This window comes from Patiria miniata, unplaced genomic scaffold, assembly GCF_015706575.1.
Source record: "Patiria miniata isolate m_02_andy unplaced genomic scaffold, ASM1570657v1 HiC_scaffold_6, whole genome shotgun sequence".
Classification (NCBI taxonomy): Eukaryota; Metazoa; Echinodermata; class Asteroidea; order Valvatida; family Asterinidae; genus Patiria; species Patiria miniata.
Window position 1 is genome coordinate 3,452,918 of NW_024037073.1, and position 9,873 is coordinate 3,462,790.

The window sequence follows — 9,873 nt, forward strand, 5'->3', positions numbered from 1 at the left end:
GCCGCCGCCGTTCCAAAAAAACAAAAAACTAAACAAATGTTGAACCCCAAAATGGCCAACCCCCCATATTGCAACGCACTAACAGCGCCCCCAGACAAAAAAAAAAAGCCTACGACACCTGGTATTCCCAGGCGGTCTCCCATCCAAGTACTAACCAAGCCCGACGTTGCTTAACTTCGGTGATCGGACGAGAACCGGTGTATTCAACGTAGTATGGTCGTAGGCGATGTAAACTTTCTTTTAGCCAGTTTTGAACCAAACTTGGCCGCCGCCGTTCCAAAAAAACAAAAAACTAAACAAATTGGAACCCCAAAATGGCCAACCCCCCATATTGCAACGCACTAACAGCGCCCCCAGACAAAAAAAAAAAGCCTACGACACCTGGTATTCCCAGGCGGTCTCCCATCCAAGTACTAACCAAGCCCGACGTTGCTTAACTTCGGTGATCGGACGAGAACCGGTGTATTCAACGTAGTATGGTCGTAGGCGATGTAAACTTTCTTTTAGCCAGTTTTGAACCAAACTTGGCCGCCGCCGTTCCAAAAAAACAAAAAACTAAACAAATTGGAACCCCAAAATGGCCAACCCCCCATATTGCAACGCACTAACAGCGCCCCCAGACAAAAAAGAAAAAGCCTACGACACCTGGTATTCCCAGGCGGTCTCCCATCCAAGTACTAACCAAGCCCGACGTTGCTTAACTTCGGTGATCGGACGAGAACCGGTGTATTCAACGTAGTATGGTCGTAGGCGATGTAAACTTTCTTTTAGCCAGTTTTGAACCAAACTTGGCCGCCGCCGTTCCAAAAAAAAAAAAAAAAAAAATGTTGAACCCCAAAATGGCCAACCCCCCATATTGCAACGCACTAACAGCGCCCCCAGACAAAAAAGAAAAAGCCTACGACACCTGGTATTCCCAGGCGGTCTCCCATCCAAGTACTAACCAAGCCCGACGTTGCTTAACTTCGGTGATCGGACGAGAACCGGTGTATTCAACGTAGTATGGTCGTAGGCGATGTAAACTTTCTTTTAGCCAGTTTTGAACCAAACTTGGCCGCCGCCGTTCCAAAAAAACAAAAAACTAAACAAATTTGGAACCCCAAAATGGCCAACCCCCCATATTGCAACGCACTAACAGCGCCCCCAGACAAAAAAAAAAGCCTACGACACCTGGTATTCCCAGGCGGTCTCCCATCCAAGTACTAACCAAGCCCGACGTTGCTTAACTTCGGTGATCGGACGAGAACCGGTGTATTCAACGTAGTATGGTCGTAGGCGATGTAAACTTTCTTTTAGCCAGTTTTGAACCAAACTTGGCCGCCGCCGTTCCAAAAAAACAAAAAACTAAACAAATTTGAACCCCAAAATGGCCAACCCCCCATATTGCAACGCACTAACAGCGCCCCCAGACAAAAAAAAAAAGCCTACGACACCTGGTATTCCCAGGCGGTCTCCCATCCAAGTACTAACCAAGCCCGACGTTGCTTAACTTCGGTGATCGGACGAGAACCGGTGTATTCAACGTAGTATGGTCGTAGGCGATGTAAACTTTCTTTTAGCCAGTTTTGAACCAAACTTGGCCGCCGCCGTTCCAAAAAAACAAAAAACTAAACAAATGTTGAACCCCAAAATGGCCAACCCCCCATATTGCAACGCACTAACAGCGCCCCCAGACAAAAAAGAAAAAGCCTACGACACCTGGTATTCCCAGGCGGTCTCCCATCCAAGTACTAACCAAGCCCGACGTTGCTTAACTTCGGTGATCGGACGAGAACCGGTGTATTCAACGTAGTATGGTCGTAGGCGATGTAAACTTTCTTTTAGCCAGTTTTGAACCAAACTTGGCCGCCGCCGTTCCAAAAAAACAAAAAACTAAACAAATTTGAACCCCAAAATGGCCAACCCCCCATATTGCAACGCACTAACAGCGCCCCCAGACAAAAAAGAAAAAGCCTACGACACCTGGTATTCCCAGGCGGTCTCCCATCCAAGTACTAACCAAGCCCGACGTTGCTTAACTTCGGTGATCGGACGAGAACCGGTGTATTCAACGTAGTATGGTCGTAGGCGATGTAAACTTTCTTTTAGCCAGTTTTGAACCAAACTTGGCCGCCGCCGTTCCAAAAAAACAAAAAACTAAACAAATTTGAACCCCAAAATGGCCAACCCCCCATATTGCAACGCACTAACAGCGCCCCCAGACAAAAAAGAAAAAGCCTACGACACCTGGTATTCCCAGGCGGTCTCCCATCCAAGTACTAACCAAGCCCGACGTTGCTTAACTTCGGTGATCGGACGAGAACCGGTGTATTCAACGTAGTATGGTCGTAGGCGATGTAAACTTTCTTTTAGCCAGTTTTGAACCAAACTTGGCCGCCGCCGTTCCAAAAAAACAAAAAACTAAACAAATGTTGAACCCCAAAATGGCCAACCCCCCATATTGCAACGCACTAACAGCGCCCCCAGACAAAAAAGAAAAAGCCTACGACACCTGGTATTCCCAGGCGGTCTCCCATCCAAGTACTAACCAAGCCCGACGTTGCTTAACTTCGGTGATCGGACGAGAACCGGTGTATTCAACGTAGTATGGTCGTAGGCGATGTAAACTTTCTTTTAGCCAGTTTTGAACCAAACTTGGCCGCCGCCGTTCCAAAAAAACAAAAAACTAAACAAATGTTGAACCCCAAAATGGCCAACCCCCCATATTGCAACGCACTAACAGCGCCCCCAGACAAAAAAGAAAAAGCCTACGACACCTGGTATTCCCAGGCGGTCTCCCATCCAAGTACTAACCAAGCCCGACGTTGCTTAACTTCGGTGATCGGACGAGAACCGGTGTATTCAACGTAGTATGGTCGTAGGCGATGTAAACTTTCTTTTAGCCAGTTTTGAACCAAACTTGGCCGCCGCCGTTCCAAAAAAACAAAAAACTAAACAAATGTTGAACCCCAAAATGGCCAACCCCCCATATTGCAACGCACTAACAGCGCCCCCAGACAAAAAAGAAAAAGCCTACGACACCTGGTATTCCCAGGCGGTCTCCCATCCAAGTACTAACCAAGCCCGACGTTGCTTAACTTCGGTGATCGGACGAGAACCGGTGTATTCAACGTAGTATGGTCGTAGGCGATGTAAACTTTCTTTTAGCCAGTTTTGAACCAAACTTGGCCGCCGCCGTTCCAAAAAAAAAAAAAACTAAACAAATTGAACCCCAAAATGGCCAACCCCCCATATTGCAACGCACTAACAGCGCCCCCAGACAAAAAAGAAAAAGCCTACGACACCTGGTATTCCCAGGCGGTCTCCCATCCAAGTACTAACCAAGCCCGACGTTGCTTAACTTCGGTGATCGGACGAGAACCGGTGTATTCAACGTAGTATGGTCGTAGGCGATGTAAACTTTCTTTTAGCCAGTTTTGAACCAAACTTGGCCGCCGCCGTTCCAAAAAAACAAAAAACTAAACAAATTTGAACCCCAAAATGGCCAACCCCCCATATTGCAACGCACTAACAGCGCCCCCAGACAAAAAAAAAAGCCTACGACACCTGGTATTCCCAGGCGGTCTCCCATCCAAGTACTAACCAAGCCCGACGTTGCTTAACTTCGGTGATCGGACGAGAACCGGTGTATTCAACGTAGTATGGTCGTAGGCGATGTAAACTTTCTTTTAGCCAGTTTTGAACCAAACTTGGCCGCCGCCGTTCCAAAAAAAACAAAAAACTAAACAAATGTTGAACCCCAAAATGGCCAACCCCCCATATTGCAACGCACTAACAGCGCCCCCAGACAAAAAAGAAAAAGCCTACGACACCTGGTATTCCCAGGCGGTCTCCCATCCAAGTACTAACCAAGCCCGACGTTGCTTAACTTCGGTGATCGGACGAGAACCGGTGTATTCAACGTAGTATGGTCGTAGGCGATGTAAACTTTCTTTTAGCCAGTTTTGAACCAAACTTGGCCGCCGCCGTTCCAAAAAAACAAAAAACTAAACAAATGTTGAACCCCAAAATGGCCAACCCCCCATATTGCAACGCACTAACAGCGCCCCCAGACAAAAAAGAAAAAGCCTACGACACCTGGTATTCCCAGGCGGTCTCCCATCCAAGTACTAACCAAGCCCGACGTTGCTTAACTTCGGTGATCGGACGAGAACCGGTGTATTCAACGTAGTATGGTCGTAGGCGATGTAAACTTTCTTTTAGCCAGTTTTGAACCAAACTTGGCCGCCGCCGTTCCAAAAAACAAAAAACTAAACAAATGTTGAACCCCAAAATGGCCAACCCCCCATATTGCAACGCACTAACAGCGCCCCCAGACAAAAAGAAAAAGCCTACGACACCTGGTATTCCCAGGCGGTCTCCCATCCAAGTACTAACCAAGCCCGACGTTGCTTAACTTCGGTGATCGGACGAGAACCGGTGTATTCAACGTAGTATGGTCGTAGGCGATGTAAACTTTCTTTTAGCCAGTTTTGAACCAAACTTGGCCGCCGCCGTTCCAAAAAAACAAAAAACTAAACAAATGTTGAACCCCAAAATGGCCAACCCCCCATATTGCAACGCACTAACAGCGCCCCCAGACAAAAAAGAAAAAGCCTACGACACCTGGTATTCCCAGGCGGTCTCCCATCCAAGTACTAACCAAGCCCGACGTTGCTTAACTTCGGTGATCGGACGAGAACCGGTGTATTCAACGTAGTATGGTCGTAGGCGATGTAAACTTTCTTTTAGCCAGTTTTGAACCAAACTTGGCCGCCGCCGTTCCAAAAAAACCAAAAAACTAAACAAATGTTGAACCCCAAAATGGCCAACCCCCCATATTGCAACGCACTAACAGCGCCCCCAGACAAAAAAGAAAAAGCCTACGACACCTGGTATTCCCAGGCGGTCTCCCATCCAAGTACTAACCAAGCCCGACGTTGCTTAACTTCGGTGATCGGACGAGAACCGGTGTATTCAACGTAGTATGGTCGTAGGCGATGTAAACTTTCTTTTAGCCAGTTTTGAACCAAACTTGGCCGCCGCCGTTCCAAAAAAACCAAAAAACTAAACAAATGTTGAACCCCAAAATGGCCAACCCCCCATATTGCAACGCACTAACAGCGCCCCCAGACAAAAAAGAAAAAGCCTACGACACCTGGTATTCCCAGGCGGTCTCCCATCCAAGTACTAACCAAGCCCGACGTTGCTTAACTTCGGTGATCGGACGAGAACCGGTGTATTCAACGTAGTATGGTCGTAGGCGATGTAAACTTTCTTTTAGCCAGTTTTGAACCAAACTTGGCCGCCGCCGTTCCAAAAAAACCAAAAAACTAAACAAATGTTGAACCCCAAAATGGCCAACCCCCCATATTGCAACGCACTAACAGCGCCCCCAGACAAAAAAGAAAAAGCCTACGACACCTGGTATTCCCAGGCGGTCTCCCATCCAAGTACTAACCAAGCCCGACGTTGCTTAACTTCGGTGATCGGACGAGAACCGGTGTATTCAACGTAGTATGGTCGTAGGCGATGTAAACTTTCTTTTAGCCAGTTTTGAACCAAACTTGGCCGCCGCCGTTCCAAAAAAACCAAAAAACTAAACAAATGTTGAACCCCAAAATGGCCAACCCCCCATATTGCAACGCACTAACAGCGCCCCCAGACAAAAAAGAAAAAGCCTACGACACCTGGTATTCCCAGGCGGTCTCCCATCCAAGTACTAACCAAGCCCGACGTTGCTTAACTTCGGTGATCGGACGAGAACCGGTGTATTCAACGTAGTATGGTCGTAGGCGATGTAAACTTTCTTTTAGCCAGTTTTGAACCAAACTTGGCCGCCGCCGTTCCAAAAAAACAAAAAAACTAAACAAATGTTGAACCCCAAAATGGCCAACCCCCCATATTGCAACGCACTAACAGCGCCCCCAGACAAAAAAGAAAAAGCCTACGACACCTGGTATTCCCAGGCGGTCTCCCATCCAAGTACTAACCAAGCCCGACGTTGCTTAACTTCGGTGATCGGACGAGAACCGGTGTATTCAACGTAGTATGGTCGTAGGCGATGTAAACTTTCTTTTAGCCAGTTTTGAACCAAACTTGGCCGCCGCCGTTCCAAAAAAACAAAAAACTAAACAAATGTTGAACCCCAAAATGGCCAACCCCCCATATTGCAACGCACTAACAGCGCCCCCAGACAAAAAAGAAAAAGCCTACGACACCTGGTATTCCCAGGCGGTCTCCCATCCAAGTACTAACCAAGCCCGACGTTGCTTAACTTCGGTGATCGGACGAGAACCGGTGTATTCAACGTAGTATGGTCGTAGGCGATGTAAACTTTCTTTTAGCCAGTTTTGAACCAAACTTGGCCGCCGCCGTTCCAAAAAAACCAAAAAACTAAACAAATGTTGAACCCCAAAATGGCCAACCCCCCATATTGCAACGCACTAACAGCGCCCCCAGACAAAAAAGAAAAAGCCTACGACACCTGGTATTCCCAGGCGGTCTCCCATCCAAGTACTAACCAAGCCCGACGTTGCTTAACTTCGGTGATCGGACGAGAACCGGTGTATTCAACGTAGTATGGTCGTAGGCGATGTAAACTTTCTTTTAGCCAGTTTTGAACCAAACTTGGCCGCCGCCGTTCCAAAAAAAACCAAAAACTAAACAAATGTTGAACCCCAAAATGGCCAACCCCCCATATTGCAACGCACTAACAGCGCCCCCAGACAAAAAAGAAAAAGCCTACGACACCTGGTATTCCCAGGCGGTCTCCCATCCAAGTACTAACCAAGCCCGACGTTGCTTAACTTCGGTGATCGGACGAGAACCGGTGTATTCAACGTAGTATGGTCGTAGGCGATGTAAACTTTCTTTTAGCCAGTTTTGAACCAAACTTGGCCGCCGCCGTTCCAAAAAAACCAAAAACTAAACAAATGTTGAACCCCAAAATGGCCAACCCCCCATATTGCAACGCACTAACAGCGCCCCCAGACAAAAAAGAAAAAGCCTACGACACCTGGTATTCCCAGGCGGTCTCCCATCCAAGTACTAACCAAGCCCGACGTTGCTTAACTTCGGTGATCGGACGAGAACCGGTGTATTCAACGTAGTATGGTCGTAGGCGATGTAAACTTTCTTTTAGCCAGTTTTGAACCAAACTTGGCCGCCGCCGTTCCAAAAAAAACCAAAAACTAAACAAATGTTGAACCCCAAAATGGCCAACCCCCCATATTGCAACGCACTAACAGCGCCCCCAGACAAAAAAGAAAAAGCCTACGACACCTGGTATTCCCAGGCGGTCTCCCATCCAAGTACTAACCAAGCCCGACGTTGCTTAACTTCGGTGATCGGACGAGAACCGGTGTATTCAACGTAGTATGGTCGTAGGCGATGTAAACTTTCTTTTAGCCAGTTTTGAACCAAACTTGGCCGCCGCCGTTCCAAAAAAACAAAAAACTAAACAAATGTTGAACCCCAAAATGGCCAACCCCCCATATTGCAACGCACTAACAGCGCCCCCAGACAAAAAAGAAAAAGCCTACGACACCTGGTATTCCCAGGCGGTCTCCCATCCAAGTACTAACCAAGCCCGACGTTGCTTAACTTCGGTGATCGGACGAGAACCGGTGTATTCAACGTAGTATGGTCGTAGGCGATGTAAACTTTCTTTTAGCCAGTTTTGAACCAAACTTGGCCGCCGCCGTTCCAAAAAAACCAAAAAACTAAACAAATGTTGAACCCCAAAATGGCCAACCCCCCATATTGCAACGCACTAACAGCGCCCCCAGACAAAAAAGAAAAAGCCTACGACACCTGGTATTCCCAGGCGGTCTCCCATCCAAGTACTAACCAAGCCCGACGTTGCTTAACTTCGGTGATCGGACGAGAACCGGTGTATTCAACGTAGTATGGTCGTAGGCGATGTAAACTTTCTTTTAGCCAGTTTTGAACCAAACTTGGCCGCCGCCGTTCCAAAAAAAACCAAAAACTAAACAAATGTTGAACCCCAAAATGGCCAACCCCCCATATTGCAACGCACTAACAGCGCCCCCAGACAAAAAAGAAAAAGCCTACGACACCTGGTATTCCCAGGCGGTCTCCCATCCAAGTACTAACCAAGCCCGACGTTGCTTAACTTCGGTGATCGGACGAGAACCGGTGTATTCAACGTAGTATGGTCGTAGGCGATGTAAACTTTCTTTTAGCCAGTTTTGAACCAAACTTGGCCGCCGCCGTTCCAAAAAAAACAAAAAAACTAAACAAATGTTGAACCCCAAAATGGCCAACCCCCCATATTGCAACGCACTAACAGCGCCCCCAGACAAAAAAGAAAAAGCCTACGACACCTGGTATTCCCAGGCGGTCTCCCATCCAAGTACTAACCAAGCCCGACGTTGCTTAACTTCGGTGATCGGACGAGAACCGGTGTATTCAACGTAGTATGGTCGTAGGCGATGTAAACTTTCTTTTAGCCAGTTTTGAACCAAACTTGGCCGCCGCCGTTCCAAAAAAAACAAAAAACTAAACAAATGTTGAACCCCAAAATGGCCAACCCCCCATATTGCAACGCACTAACAGCGCCCCCAGACAAAAAAGAAAAAGCCTACGACACCTGGTATTCCCAGGCGGTCTCCCATCCAAGTACTAACCAAGCCCGACGTTGCTTAACTTCGGTGATCGGACGAGAACCGGTGTATTCAACGTAGTATGGTCGTAGGCGATGTAAACTTTCTTTTAGCCAGTTTTGAACCAAACTTGGCCGCCGCCGTTCCAAAAAAACCAAAAAACTAAACAAATGTTGAACCCCAAAATGGCCAACCCCCCATATTGCAACGCACTAACAGCGCCCCCAGACAAAAAAGAAAAAGCCTACGACACCTGGTATTCCCAGGCGGTCTCCCATCCAAGTACTAACCAAGCCCGACGTTGCTTAACTTCGGTGATCGGACGAGAACCGGTGTATTCAACGTAGTATGGTCGTAGGCGATGTAAACTTTCTTTTAGCCAGTTTTGAACCAAACTTGGCCGCCGCCGTTCCAAAAAAACCAAAAACTAAACAAATGTTGAACCCCAAAATGGCCAACCCCCCATATTGCAACGCACTAACAGCGCCCCCAGACAAAAAAGAAAAAGCCTACGACACCTGGTATTCCCAGGCGGTCTCCCATCCAAGTACTAACCAAGCCCGACGTTGCTTAACTTCGGTGATCGGACGAGAACCGGTGTATTCAACGTAGTATGGTCGTAGGCGATGTAAACTTTCTTTTAGCCAGTTTTGAACCAAACTTGGCCGCCGCCGTTCCAAAAAAAACCAAAAAACTAAACAAATGTTGAACCCCAAAATGGCCAACCCCCCATATTGCAACGCACTAACAGCGCCCCCAGACAAAAAAGAAAAAGCCTACGACACCTGGTATTCCCAGGCGGTCTCCCATCCAAGTACTAACCAAGCCCGACGTTGCTTAACTTCGGTGATCGGACGAGAACCGGTGTATTCAACGTAGTATGGTCGTAGGCGATGTAAACTTTCTTTTAGCCAGTTTTGAACCAAACTTGGCCGCCGCCGTTCCAAAAAAAACCAAAAAACTAAACAAATGTTGAACCCCAAAATGGCCAACCCCCCATATTGCAACGCACTAACAGCGCCCCCAGACAAAAAAGAAAAAGCCTACGACACCTGGTATTCCCAGGCGGTCTCCCATCCAAGTACTAACCAAGCCCGACGTTGCTTAACTTCGGTGATCGGACGAGAACCGGTGTATTCAACGTAGTATGGTCGTAGGCGATGTAAACTTTCTTTTAGCCAGTTTTGAACCAAACTTGGCCGCCGCCGTTCCAAAAAAAACCAAAAACTAAACAAATGTTGAACCCCAAAATGGCCAACCCCCCATA

At 47.5% G+C, this 9,873-nt stretch overlaps 37 non-coding genes across 37 annotated transcripts; all 37 read right to left on the minus strand.

The window, feature by feature from the left end:
• Window positions 1-106: 106 nt before the first annotated feature.
• LOC119744100 lies at window positions 107-225 on the minus strand. The gene has a single exon (XR_005273515.1). It is a non-coding gene; the product is annotated as a 5S ribosomal RNA (ribosomal RNA).
• A 144-nt stretch (window positions 226-369) lies between these two features.
• On the minus strand, window positions 370-488 carry LOC119744113. Its single transcript, XR_005273527.1, has one exon. It is a non-coding gene; the product is annotated as a 5S ribosomal RNA (ribosomal RNA).
• A 145-nt stretch (window positions 489-633) lies between these two features.
• LOC119744125 lies at window positions 634-752 on the minus strand. Its single transcript, XR_005273539.1, has one exon. It is a non-coding gene; the product is annotated as a 5S ribosomal RNA (ribosomal RNA).
• A 143-nt stretch (window positions 753-895) lies between these two features.
• LOC119744135 lies at window positions 896-1,014 on the minus strand. The gene has a single exon (XR_005273545.1). It is a non-coding gene; the product is annotated as a 5S ribosomal RNA (ribosomal RNA).
• A 144-nt stretch (window positions 1,015-1,158) lies between these two features.
• LOC119744136 lies at window positions 1,159-1,277 on the minus strand. Its single transcript, XR_005273546.1, has one exon. It is a non-coding gene; the product is annotated as a 5S ribosomal RNA (ribosomal RNA).
• Window positions 1,278-1,421: 144 nt separating this feature from the next.
• Window positions 1,422-1,540, minus strand: LOC119744137. Its single transcript, XR_005273547.1, has one exon. It is a non-coding gene; the product is annotated as a 5S ribosomal RNA (ribosomal RNA).
• A 146-nt stretch (window positions 1,541-1,686) lies between these two features.
• LOC119743632 lies at window positions 1,687-1,805 on the minus strand. Its single transcript, XR_005273078.1, has one exon. It is a non-coding gene; the product is annotated as a 5S ribosomal RNA (ribosomal RNA).
• Window positions 1,806-1,950: 145 nt separating this feature from the next.
• On the minus strand, window positions 1,951-2,069 carry LOC119743633. Its single transcript, XR_005273079.1, has one exon. It is a non-coding gene; the product is annotated as a 5S ribosomal RNA (ribosomal RNA).
• Window positions 2,070-2,214: 145 nt separating this feature from the next.
• Window positions 2,215-2,333, minus strand: LOC119743634. The gene has a single exon (XR_005273080.1). It is a non-coding gene; the product is annotated as a 5S ribosomal RNA (ribosomal RNA).
• A 146-nt stretch (window positions 2,334-2,479) lies between these two features.
• Window positions 2,480-2,598, minus strand: LOC119743635. The gene has a single exon (XR_005273081.1). It is a non-coding gene; the product is annotated as a 5S ribosomal RNA (ribosomal RNA).
• Window positions 2,599-2,744: 146 nt separating this feature from the next.
• LOC119743636 lies at window positions 2,745-2,863 on the minus strand. The gene has a single exon (XR_005273082.1). It is a non-coding gene; the product is annotated as a 5S ribosomal RNA (ribosomal RNA).
• Window positions 2,864-3,009: 146 nt separating this feature from the next.
• On the minus strand, window positions 3,010-3,128 carry LOC119743639. The gene has a single exon (XR_005273084.1). It is a non-coding gene; the product is annotated as a 5S ribosomal RNA (ribosomal RNA).
• Window positions 3,129-3,272: 144 nt separating this feature from the next.
• Window positions 3,273-3,391, minus strand: LOC119743640. The gene has a single exon (XR_005273085.1). It is a non-coding gene; the product is annotated as a 5S ribosomal RNA (ribosomal RNA).
• A 143-nt stretch (window positions 3,392-3,534) lies between these two features.
• Window positions 3,535-3,653, minus strand: LOC119743641. The gene has a single exon (XR_005273086.1). It is a non-coding gene; the product is annotated as a 5S ribosomal RNA (ribosomal RNA).
• Window positions 3,654-3,800: 147 nt separating this feature from the next.
• Window positions 3,801-3,919, minus strand: LOC119743642. The gene has a single exon (XR_005273087.1). It is a non-coding gene; the product is annotated as a 5S ribosomal RNA (ribosomal RNA).
• A 146-nt stretch (window positions 3,920-4,065) lies between these two features.
• LOC119743643 lies at window positions 4,066-4,184 on the minus strand. Its single transcript, XR_005273088.1, has one exon. It is a non-coding gene; the product is annotated as a 5S ribosomal RNA (ribosomal RNA).
• A 144-nt stretch (window positions 4,185-4,328) lies between these two features.
• LOC119743644 lies at window positions 4,329-4,447 on the minus strand. Its single transcript, XR_005273089.1, has one exon. It is a non-coding gene; the product is annotated as a 5S ribosomal RNA (ribosomal RNA).
• Window positions 4,448-4,593: 146 nt separating this feature from the next.
• Window positions 4,594-4,712, minus strand: LOC119743645. The gene has a single exon (XR_005273090.1). It is a non-coding gene; the product is annotated as a 5S ribosomal RNA (ribosomal RNA).
• Window positions 4,713-4,859: 147 nt separating this feature from the next.
• Window positions 4,860-4,978, minus strand: LOC119743646. The gene has a single exon (XR_005273091.1). It is a non-coding gene; the product is annotated as a 5S ribosomal RNA (ribosomal RNA).
• Window positions 4,979-5,125: 147 nt separating this feature from the next.
• On the minus strand, window positions 5,126-5,244 carry LOC119743647. Its single transcript, XR_005273092.1, has one exon. It is a non-coding gene; the product is annotated as a 5S ribosomal RNA (ribosomal RNA).
• Window positions 5,245-5,391: 147 nt separating this feature from the next.
• On the minus strand, window positions 5,392-5,510 carry LOC119743648. The gene has a single exon (XR_005273093.1). It is a non-coding gene; the product is annotated as a 5S ribosomal RNA (ribosomal RNA).
• Window positions 5,511-5,657: 147 nt separating this feature from the next.
• LOC119743650 lies at window positions 5,658-5,776 on the minus strand. Its single transcript, XR_005273095.1, has one exon. It is a non-coding gene; the product is annotated as a 5S ribosomal RNA (ribosomal RNA).
• Window positions 5,777-5,923: 147 nt separating this feature from the next.
• Window positions 5,924-6,042, minus strand: LOC119743651. The gene has a single exon (XR_005273096.1). It is a non-coding gene; the product is annotated as a 5S ribosomal RNA (ribosomal RNA).
• A 146-nt stretch (window positions 6,043-6,188) lies between these two features.
• LOC119743652 lies at window positions 6,189-6,307 on the minus strand. Its single transcript, XR_005273097.1, has one exon. It is a non-coding gene; the product is annotated as a 5S ribosomal RNA (ribosomal RNA).
• A 147-nt stretch (window positions 6,308-6,454) lies between these two features.
• On the minus strand, window positions 6,455-6,573 carry LOC119743654. The gene has a single exon (XR_005273098.1). It is a non-coding gene; the product is annotated as a 5S ribosomal RNA (ribosomal RNA).
• Window positions 6,574-6,720: 147 nt separating this feature from the next.
• On the minus strand, window positions 6,721-6,839 carry LOC119743655. Its single transcript, XR_005273099.1, has one exon. It is a non-coding gene; the product is annotated as a 5S ribosomal RNA (ribosomal RNA).
• Window positions 6,840-6,985: 146 nt separating this feature from the next.
• Window positions 6,986-7,104, minus strand: LOC119743656. The gene has a single exon (XR_005273100.1). It is a non-coding gene; the product is annotated as a 5S ribosomal RNA (ribosomal RNA).
• Window positions 7,105-7,251: 147 nt separating this feature from the next.
• Window positions 7,252-7,370, minus strand: LOC119743657. Its single transcript, XR_005273101.1, has one exon. It is a non-coding gene; the product is annotated as a 5S ribosomal RNA (ribosomal RNA).
• A 146-nt stretch (window positions 7,371-7,516) lies between these two features.
• Window positions 7,517-7,635, minus strand: LOC119743658. The gene has a single exon (XR_005273102.1). It is a non-coding gene; the product is annotated as a 5S ribosomal RNA (ribosomal RNA).
• A 147-nt stretch (window positions 7,636-7,782) lies between these two features.
• On the minus strand, window positions 7,783-7,901 carry LOC119743659. The gene has a single exon (XR_005273103.1). It is a non-coding gene; the product is annotated as a 5S ribosomal RNA (ribosomal RNA).
• A 147-nt stretch (window positions 7,902-8,048) lies between these two features.
• LOC119743660 lies at window positions 8,049-8,167 on the minus strand. Its single transcript, XR_005273104.1, has one exon. It is a non-coding gene; the product is annotated as a 5S ribosomal RNA (ribosomal RNA).
• Window positions 8,168-8,315: 148 nt separating this feature from the next.
• LOC119743662 lies at window positions 8,316-8,434 on the minus strand. Its single transcript, XR_005273106.1, has one exon. It is a non-coding gene; the product is annotated as a 5S ribosomal RNA (ribosomal RNA).
• A 147-nt stretch (window positions 8,435-8,581) lies between these two features.
• On the minus strand, window positions 8,582-8,700 carry LOC119743663. Its single transcript, XR_005273107.1, has one exon. It is a non-coding gene; the product is annotated as a 5S ribosomal RNA (ribosomal RNA).
• A 147-nt stretch (window positions 8,701-8,847) lies between these two features.
• Window positions 8,848-8,966, minus strand: LOC119743664. The gene has a single exon (XR_005273108.1). It is a non-coding gene; the product is annotated as a 5S ribosomal RNA (ribosomal RNA).
• Window positions 8,967-9,112: 146 nt separating this feature from the next.
• On the minus strand, window positions 9,113-9,231 carry LOC119743665. The gene has a single exon (XR_005273109.1). It is a non-coding gene; the product is annotated as a 5S ribosomal RNA (ribosomal RNA).
• A 148-nt stretch (window positions 9,232-9,379) lies between these two features.
• LOC119743666 lies at window positions 9,380-9,498 on the minus strand. Its single transcript, XR_005273110.1, has one exon. It is a non-coding gene; the product is annotated as a 5S ribosomal RNA (ribosomal RNA).
• A 148-nt stretch (window positions 9,499-9,646) lies between these two features.
• Window positions 9,647-9,765, minus strand: LOC119743667. The gene has a single exon (XR_005273111.1). It is a non-coding gene; the product is annotated as a 5S ribosomal RNA (ribosomal RNA).
• Between the last annotated feature and the right edge of the window lie 108 nt (window positions 9,766-9,873).